Genomic DNA, 9,726 nt, shown 5'->3' with positions numbered 1-9,726 from the left:
TCCTGCATGATGTGGTGTATTCTTTCCAGTCTGGAGAGTAGAAGGGGGTTTTCTATGGGGATTTGCTGCTGCTCTGGACAGTTCATGACATGGACAGAGGTGGCAGCAGAGAGCACTGTGTCAGACTGGAAAGAATACACCACTTCCTGCAGGACGTGCAGCAGCTGATAAGTACTGGAAGAGTTGAGATTTTTAAGTAAATGACAAATCTCTGGCACTCCAAAATGCAGAAAGCTCCAAATGCTGTTTTTCAAAGTTTTGTTTTTTAATACGTGATCCCCTGCAAACATGTCTGTGACTGATTATATTAATATACTATATGTTACTGTGAGATACTTACTCCAAATCCTCCAGACGCTCATCGATGTCGTCGCTGCTGTTGGTGATAGAATAGGGAAGATGGTGAGAACCAAACACACGTTGGAGACATCAGTTTTCTGGCAGAACTTCACCAATAAGAAGGTAGTAGAAAGGATTGTTAAGCAAAAAGTTTTTCCTTTCAAACCAGCTGGTGCCAGAAAAGTGCCAGAGGTTTAGAGATTTGTAATTTACTTCCATTAAAAAATCCCAAGTCATCCATTACTTATCAGCTGCTGAATGTCCGGCAGGAAGTGGTATTATTTCCAGTCTGGAAAGCAGGAAAGGTTTTCTATGGAGATTTGCTACAGTGCAGTTCCTGTCCCAGACTTAGATGGCAGCATAGAGCAACTGTGTCAGACTGGAAAGAATACACCACTTCATGCAGGACATACAGCAGCTGATAAGTATTGGATATTTTTTTATATTGAAGTAAATTACAAATCTCTGGTACTTTCTGGCACCTGTTGATTCAAAAGAATTTTTTTTGCTGAATTACCCCTTAAAAAACAACAAAAAAAAGCTCCTAACACCTGTAATTTTTATAGGCTTGTTGTTTAAGACGAGACTATGAGATACTTACTCCCAATCGTCCGAATCCTCCGCGATGTCGTCGATGTCGCTCCTGTTAGTGATAGAATAGAGAAGATAGTGAAAAACTAACACACATTAGAGACATCAGTGATGATCGGGGTCTATAGGGGAGGAATTATAGGGTCACACAAGTTTTATATCTTCAGTTTAGATTTACTCACCCGAAATCCGATTCTTCATCTGAAGAAAAAACAATAGAAAAGCGTTAGTTTAGAGAACTGCTTTATACATTGTAGAGATACATAGATACATAGAGATATTATAGACAAAACTCACCCTCGCCGTCATCCAGTCCAGCCTGAAATAGGAAATAGAGAGAGTAAGCAGAGGACATTGGTATATTGCTGAGCATGAGACCTCCTTCTGTGCCCATCTGACCTATGTGCTTGGATGGGATAGGGTGTAGGTGGGGGCACTATTACACTGCTCATCCAGGATTAGACACACACTCATTTCTTCCAAAAACAGACGGGGGGCTGATTTAGTGGGCTATGAAGTAAAATGGTCAGATTTGTAATCCCGCTGTCAGTCCGCTCTGTGGAGAAGGTGGGGGGCAGCCCGAGGACCATATGGATAACATCTAGGTTTTTCCATGTGGTCCTGGGGCTGTCTCTACCTTTTCCATGGAGAGGGCAGACAGCGGGATTACTAAGCCGATCACATTGCTCTTGCATACTGCTCCCCAGTATCTTCATTGCTTCTGCCCGCTGTCCTTAGCCGCTGGTGGAACTCCAGAGATGGTCTGTGAAGTTCCACTGGCAGCTGCGGACAACGGGCAGAAGCCAGGAAAATATGGGGGAGCGGACAGAAGCATCGGGGAGCGGGCAGAGGTATGTATATACTTTATTATTTTCTTTATACAGTCATCAGCCATCGGCCGTGCATCATTATTACACGTAGTGATGCGCAGTCGGCGGCCAATGTTTGTAGGTCAGGACCAAAAATAACCAATCAGTCGATGATCATTGTCTTTATTACAAGGCGCAATAATCTGCAGAATCGGAGCTCTGGCTAGGAGGACCCCACTCTTTTCTAGCTGAGTGTCTGTTTGTGAACCGGCACACTTATGTTTGTGAATTTTCCCATTGGAAAATTTGCCCTTGATCCAATATGGTGGCCATCAAAATGGTGACCAGAGTCTGAACATCGGCTGTTGTTCCTGCACTAGCGGCCGTAAATAATGGACAAGTCAATTGATTGTGCAGCTGTAGCTAACAACCGCCATTGTTCAATACAGCGTGTGAATAAAAAATGCTGTTTGCATAGAGTTCAATGCAGTGCAATCTTTTATCACAAGAACGGCCATTCTTGTCATAAAAAATACATTGTGTGCACTTAGCTTAACACTGAAACTGGTGTCGCCGGCCCACAGCAACCAATCACAGCTCAGCTTTCAGGAGAATCTGTCAGGTCCATACCAGGTACAGAGCTGAAGACACAGGCAGAGAGGCGATAGAGAGAGAATACAAGGGAAGCCTGGGTCTTTGTCTAATTGCTGCATGGTATAGACCAGTCCCCATATGTATACTGCTTGTAGATGAATGGTGGTCTGCTCATCCTGAATGTGCAGGGTAGGAGGATGGAGATAGTAGGGAGCAGCTTTGTACCTAATGGGCCCCATGTCAGGTGCACCAAACTACCCCTGCTCGCTCAGGGACCTGTCAGGGCAAAAATGCCCTAATGTGGGTGGAGCCATATGCTACACCCAGGGCATGTGACTGTGCCAACATGTGATGTTCTTTTTGGGCCATTTTTTGTGTGTATTTTTTTTACAACTTTCTTTGTTTTGGCGCCGGCTACAAGCTGCCGTAACAATCTCCCCCGACTATTCCTTGTGGATGGAACCAGTTGGGAGTAAATGATAGGGTGACCATAGGGCATTGGAGAGGAATTGGACCGGGCAGGGGTCGCTTTTATTAGGGTGCTTACACCCCGACAGTTCTCTGAGCAAGCAGGGGTAGTTTGGTGCACCTGACATAGGGCCTATTAGGGACATAGGTGCTCCCTACTATCTCTACCCTCCTACCCTGCACCTTCGGGATGGGCAGTATACATATACATATACATTGTACATATACAAGCAGTATACATATGGTGAGATCGTCATATACTTTAGTACAGGGGCGTTGATAGGGTCCTAAAACATCCGGGGTATGCCGTCATAAGCGGACAGTAATAATGCCTCCTGCTGTGTCCCCATATAGTAATAATGCCTCCTGCTGTGTCCCCATATAGCAATAATGCCTCATGTTGTGCCCCCATATGGTAATAATGCCCCGTGCTGTACCCTCCGTATAGTAATAATGTCCCCTCTGCTGTTAACCCGCAATTAACCCGACCACCATCCCCACACACACTACCCCACCTGACCCCCTCCACTATCACACTACCCCACCTGACCCCCTCCACACACTACCCCCCACATGCACACTATGCCCCCCCCCCCCCCCACACACACACACACATAGTTCCCCTTATGGTAGCTAATGCCCCCACAGTACCCTATATAGTAGCCAATCCCCCCATAGTGCCCCATATATTAGCCAATCCCCCCACAGTGCCCCATATAGTAGCCAATCCCCCACAGTGCCCCATATAGTAGCCAATCCCTTTATAGTGCCTGGTATAGTATCTAATCCCCCCATAGTGCCTGGTATAGTATCTAATCCCCCCAATAGTGGCCTATATAGTATGCAATACCCCCATAGTGCCCATATAGTATCCAATCCCCCCATTAGTGCCCCATATAGTAGCCAATCCCCCCACAGTGCCCCATATAGTAGCCAATACCCCATAGTGCCTGGTATAGTATCTAATTCACCCATAGCGCCCGGTATAGTAACTAGTGCCCCATATAGTATCCAATTCCCCCCAATAGTGCCCCATATAGTATCCAATACTCCCCAATATTGCCCCATATAGTAGCCAATACCCCCATAGTGCCCTATGTAGTATCCAATACCCCCCAATAGTGCCCTCTATAGTAGCCAATACCCCCATAATGCCCATATATCAAGTACCCACCAATAGTGCCCCATTTAGTAGCCAATACCCCCCCAATGGTGCCCCATATAGTATCTAATACCCCCCCATATAGTAGCCAATACGCCCCAATAGTGCCTCATTTAGTATCTAATCCCCCCAATAGTGCCCCATATAGTAGCCAATACCCCCCCTAGTGCCCTATATAGTCACCCAATCCAGCTCCTCCCCTCTGTGCAGTGCCCTACTATTGCCACCAACCCGGCCCCCGCACTTCCCCACCAGAAAAAAAACAAAAGCTCACCTGTCACCCGTTCCCAGCAGCTCCTCTCCCGGCAGTGTGCGGTCTCCAGTGATCTTCCGGCGCAGGCAGCATAGTACAGAGACACTGCTTGGGTCGCTTGCCTCTGCAGCCTCTATAATTTATGATAAAGGCTGCCTGACACATCCGGCACAGGCAGCGTCTCTTTACCATGCTGCCGGCACTGGAAGATCACAGGAGACCGCGGGCCGCTGAGAGAGGAGCTGCAGCCGCAGCACTGCCCGTTCCAAAAGTGTCTGACAGTGGACAGCCTCCTTTTGACAGCCACAGCAGCCCCACGCTCCCACTCTGTGCTGATTGGATTGGAGGAGCACGTCCGGGCAGGCAGTAGGTGAGCTGTGAGCCAGATGCGGCCATCAAAAGAGCCACATCTGGCCTGCAAGACCGGGGCAGCAAAGATCTGTGGCAGAAGCCTCAGTGTTAAACAGAGACTCTATGAGAGGGCTCACACGCTTCCTCTCTCCTCCGCTCTCCGCTCCAAGAATTGACATGTCAACGCCGCTTGACATTGAGGCAGGCGTCACCCGTACAGTTTGGGGCCTACAGTATAGCAGCTATTTGCCAGTAAATGTATGTTACACCTAATAATATATCAGAGTGCATTCTAATATATATATATATATATTAACCCCTTAACGACATCGGGCGTAAATTTACGCCCTCGCAGCCTGGTACTTAACGCACCAGGGCGTAAATTTACGCCCGATGTTTACCCGACCGCTGCGTGTAAACACGCGGCGATCGGGTAATGATGGCTGCTGTTACTAACAGCAGACCACCATAGCTTGTCGGCACTGGGGGGGGATTAACCCCCTCCGTGCTGACGATCGCCGCTATTAGCTGATCAATTCAGATCAGCCAATAGCGGCGATCTGCAGCTTTTCGGGTCATCGATGACCCGGAAAAAAATGGCGGTCGGTGCTGTCCGAGGACGGCACCGACCGCCATTACTGATAAAAGTAATGGTGGCCCGGTGCCACGGTCCCGATCGCCGTGATCAGCCGGCCGGGACCGACCGGCCGATCGCGGTGATATAAGTGTAGGGGGGGTCCAGAGCAGGTATTTGGGACATACTCACCGGATCCGGGGTCCCGATCGGCGTCTTCCGGGTCTGAGGCGTCCTATTCTCGCGTCGTCCTCTTCGGCTATTTCCGTCGCTCCCCTTCGGCTTTTTCCGGGTCCCTCGTCGGCTTTTTCCGGCTTTTTCCGGAATACTGCCCCCTAGCGGCTGATAAGTGTATATTATACACTTATCAGTAGCTACAGGGATGTTCAGCATGTAGAAAATTGTTTTTTTTTCCAATATTATTATTTTTTTTTTTTCCCGCACCCTACCGCCGAGTGCTGATCAGCATTGCACGTAAGTGCGCTGCTAACCAGCGACTCATCCTTTTTGGCGTAGGGTGTTTTTTTCTATATCCTACTGCCACGGTCTGCTGATAACGCATACGCTATTATTGTCTCCGACACCAAAACAGCCAGTGAGGATGAATGGGGGGATCCTTTTTTCCTCCATTCATCCTCATCCTCATCATCCAGTGACGTGTCTGGGGGTAGCGTAGCGTACGCTGCCCCCCAGACACGTCTTTTTCGCCAGTACCGTCCCAATAAGAGATGACGGTATGGCGTGAAATTCTACAAACTCTGTGTACACTTACAGGGTACACTTACAGATTTAGGGTACGTGCACACTGCAGAATGGCGAAGGATAACCCTTTGTGCATTCCGCAGCTGGCACCTACCGGCGGACTGATGCAGGCGCGTGTCTCCACCCATGTCATAGATTCCATTATATGCACGGGCAGATTCCATTGTCCGTCCAAACAATGAACACATTGGACGGAGAGCGGAATCCGCCCGTGCATAGAATGGAGTCTATGACACAGACGGAGACACGCGCCTGCATCAGTCTGCCGGTGGGTGCCAGCTGTGGAATGCACAAAGGGTTATCCTTCGCCATTCCGCAGTGTGCACGTAACCTTAGAGTGTATGAAGGAAGGGACACCCGAATCCAGCCCCCAGATGCCCCCCCCATCATCAGAGTTAGTGGGAAGATCGTTCGGGAACTGATCTTCCCACTGCTGGATAAAGGTTACCACCCGTACGGGGATAAATTTTATACCAGCACCCCCTCTTCTGGTCCCTCGCTGCCCGAGCTACTGTACCTTGCGGCACGATCCGAGAATATCAGAAGCAGTAATAGAGCCCTAATATTTAGCAGCCATGGAGCGGACCCAGCGCTTCTGGATATGAAGGACCCCGTATCGCACCAGGACAACATTTTCCAGGTGACGTCCCCACACTGGAAAACAGGAGACCCCAGAAAAAGTGCAGAGTGTGGCGGACGCCATTTTCCAGTGTGACACCTGTCCTGATCACCCCGGCCTCTGCATACTGGATCGCTTCAAGGCGTACCACACGTCATTGGAGTTCTACATTTTCTAAATTCCTTCCCTTATTCCTATTTCAGGGCTCACGTTGATCCAGGGATTATTCTGATCGCCATTATGGAGCCAGGAAGGAATTTTTCCCCTGTGATGAGGCTACTGTCGTCTGCCTCACAAGGGTTTTTTGCCTTCCTCTGGATCAACACAGGTTGAATTTGATGGACATCTGTCATTTTCAACCTTATAAACTAATAATTGGCCTAATACCCCCAAATAAATTAATAATTGTCCCTTTTCCCCAACTAAATAGGTATGGCCGCCATTCCCATAAGAGGATGCCATGATGCAATTACAAAGCCTCTGTGCGGCCAGGACAGTAGAAACCCCCCACAAGTGACCCCATTCTGGAAACTACACCCGATAAGGAATCTAACAAGGGGGGCAGCGGGTATATGGCCCCCTGGTGACGGCCACATTTGGGACGTGAAAATGAAAAAAATGGTATTTTTTATTTTCACGGCACATGTTCTACATATGTGCCTGTTACCAGTGGGGTCCATATGCTCACTGCACTCCTCGTTAGATTCTGGGGTTAGATTATGGGGTGTAATTTCCAGAATGGGGTCACTTGTGGGGGGTTTCTACTGTCCTGGCAGCACAGGAGCTTTGTAATTGCGACATGGTCTCCATCCTCCATTCCAGCCTCTAAATGGCGCTCTGTCCCTTTGGTGGCTTGCCTTGTGCCCATATGGCACATTATGTCCACATGTGGGGTATTTTCGTACTCAGGGGAAATTACCCTACACGTTTTGCGTTCATTTTCTTTTTTAACCCCTTGTGGAAATGGAAAAAAATCAAAGCTAGACCAACATTTAGTGTAATTTTTTAAAAAAATTTTACTCTAAATCATTGATCTTGTCTTGATTTTTAAAAAGATAAAAAAGATAAAAAAAAACACAAAATGTGTAGAGCAATTTCCCCTGAGTACGGAAATACCCCACATGTGGACATAAAGCGCCAGGCGGGTGCAGGGTAAGCCTCCAAAGGGAAGGAGCGCCATTTGTTTTTTTGAGGCTGGATTTGGCTGGAATGGATTTCGAGGGCCATGTTGCATTTAAAAGGCCCCTGTGTTGCAAAGACAGTTGAAACCCACCACAAGTGACCCCATTATGGAAACTACACCCCTCAGGGAATGTAGTGAGCATATGGACCCCACTGGTGACGGGCACAAATGTGGAACAATGTGGCGTGAAAATGAAATATTATATTTTTTACACTATAATGTTGAACTAGCCTTGAATTTATCATTTTCACAAGGGGTTAAAAGAGAAAAAAAAACACAAAATGTGTAGAGCAATTTCCCCCGAGTCCGTAAATACCCCACATGTGGACATAAAGCTCCATGTGGATGCAGTGCAAGCCTCCGAAGGGAAGGAGCGCCATTTGGATTTTGGAGGTTGGATTTGGCTAGAATGGATGATGAACGCCATGTCGCATTTACAGAGTCCTCGTGCTGCCAAGACAGTGAAAACCCCCCCACAAGTGACCCCATTCTGGAAACTACACCCCTCATGGAATCTAACAAGGGGTGCAATGAGGATATGGACCCCTTGATGACGGGCACATTTGTGCCGTGAAAGTGAAAAAATGAAAATTTTCACTTTCACGTCACATTGTTCCACATTTGTGCCCGTCACCAGTGGGGTGCATATGCTCACTGCACCCCTTGTTAGATTCCTTGAGGGGTGTAGTTTTCATAATGGGGTCACTTGTGGGGGGTTTCCAGTGTTTTGGCAGCACGAGAGCTCTGTAAATGCGACGTGGCCCTTGAAATCCATTCCAGTGAAATCCAGCTTCCAAAAGCCAATTGGCGCTCCTTCCCTTTGGACGCTCGTGCTGCGCCCGCTTGGCACTTTATGTCCACACGTGGGGTATTTCCGTACTCGGGAGAAACTGCGCTACATGTTTTGTGTTTTTTTTTTCCCTTTTATCCCTTTGTGAAAATGAAAAATTGAAGGCTAGAACAACATTTTAGTGTAAAAAATACTTTTGTCTTTTTTCACGCCACATTGTTCTGAAAATCTGTGAAGCACCTGTGGGGTCCAGATGCTCACCGCACCCCTTGTTACATTCCTTGAGGGGTGTAGTTTTCTAAATGGTGCCCCTTTAGGGGTGTTTTTTAGGTTTTGGCACCCCAGAGCCTCTGCCAACCTGAAGTGGTACAGTCAGAAATGACCAAATATAACAGAGCCATTAAAATTCACTAGGCGCTCCTTTATATCTGAGACTTGTGGTTGCGTCAAATAGCGCAATAGGGTCACATATGGGGTATTTCTATAAACTGCAGAAACGGGGCAATAAATATTGGGGTGGATTTCTCTGGTAATTGGTTTATAATTATGAAAAATATTGGATTACAATAAAATCTCTGCACAGAAAATTAAAATTTTCAAATTTCTTGCACACTTAGCTTTTATTTCTGTGACTCCCCTAAAGGGTTAAAAAAAACTTTCTAGATGTGCTTTTGCAGAGTATTGGGGGGTGCAGTTTCTGAAATGGGGTGCTTTGTGGGGCTTTCTAACATACAGTCCCCTCAAATACACTTTACACCTGAACAGGTCTCTAAAAATATCTGATTTTGACATTTTACAGAAAATTTGGAAATTTGCTGCTAATGTTTTACGCTTTCTATTGTCTAAAAAAATGAAATATAGTTTAATAAATGCTGCCAACATAAAGTAGACATGTTGCTAATGCTATTTAATATATAATTTATGTGGTATAACCATTTTCTGTATAAGCAGAAAAGTTTTAAAGTTGGAAAAATGCATTTTTTCACAATTTTTAACGTTATTTGGGGTTTTTTCATAAAGATTCGTTATAAGTATCGACTCCAATTTACAAGAAATGTGAAGTACAATATGTCACGAGAAAACAATCTCAGAATCAGCCGCATAGGTAAAAGCATCCCGAAGTTATTAATGAATAAAGTGACACTGGTCATATTCATAAAATTTGTCTCTGTCATTAAGGCCATTTCAGGCTCTGTCCTTAAGGGGTTAAAGGAGTACTCCAGTCATCATG

The 9,726-nt window shown here is 46.6% G+C and overlaps 1 long non-coding RNA gene across 1 annotated transcript; it reads right to left on the bottom strand.

Moving 5' to 3' along the window:
- Positions 1 to 338: 338 nt before the first annotated feature.
- On the bottom strand, positions 339 to 1,132 carry LOC138775868 (uncharacterized). Its single transcript, XR_011360665.1, has 3 exons — positions 1,113 to 1,132; positions 941 to 982; positions 339 to 376 (listed from the first exon to the last, which is right to left on the bottom strand). It is a non-coding gene; the product is annotated as an uncharacterized lncRNA (long non-coding RNA).
- Between the last annotated feature and the right edge of the window lie 8,594 nt (positions 1,133 to 9,726).

Source organism: Dendropsophus ebraccatus, unplaced genomic scaffold (assembly GCF_027789765.1).
Source record: "Dendropsophus ebraccatus isolate aDenEbr1 unplaced genomic scaffold, aDenEbr1.pat pat_scaffold_2305_ctg1, whole genome shotgun sequence".
Classification (NCBI taxonomy): Eukaryota; Metazoa; Chordata; class Amphibia; order Anura; family Hylidae; genus Dendropsophus; species Dendropsophus ebraccatus.
The sequence above is the reverse complement of the archived record's forward strand: the minus strand, read 5'-3'. Positions and strand labels throughout refer to the sequence as shown.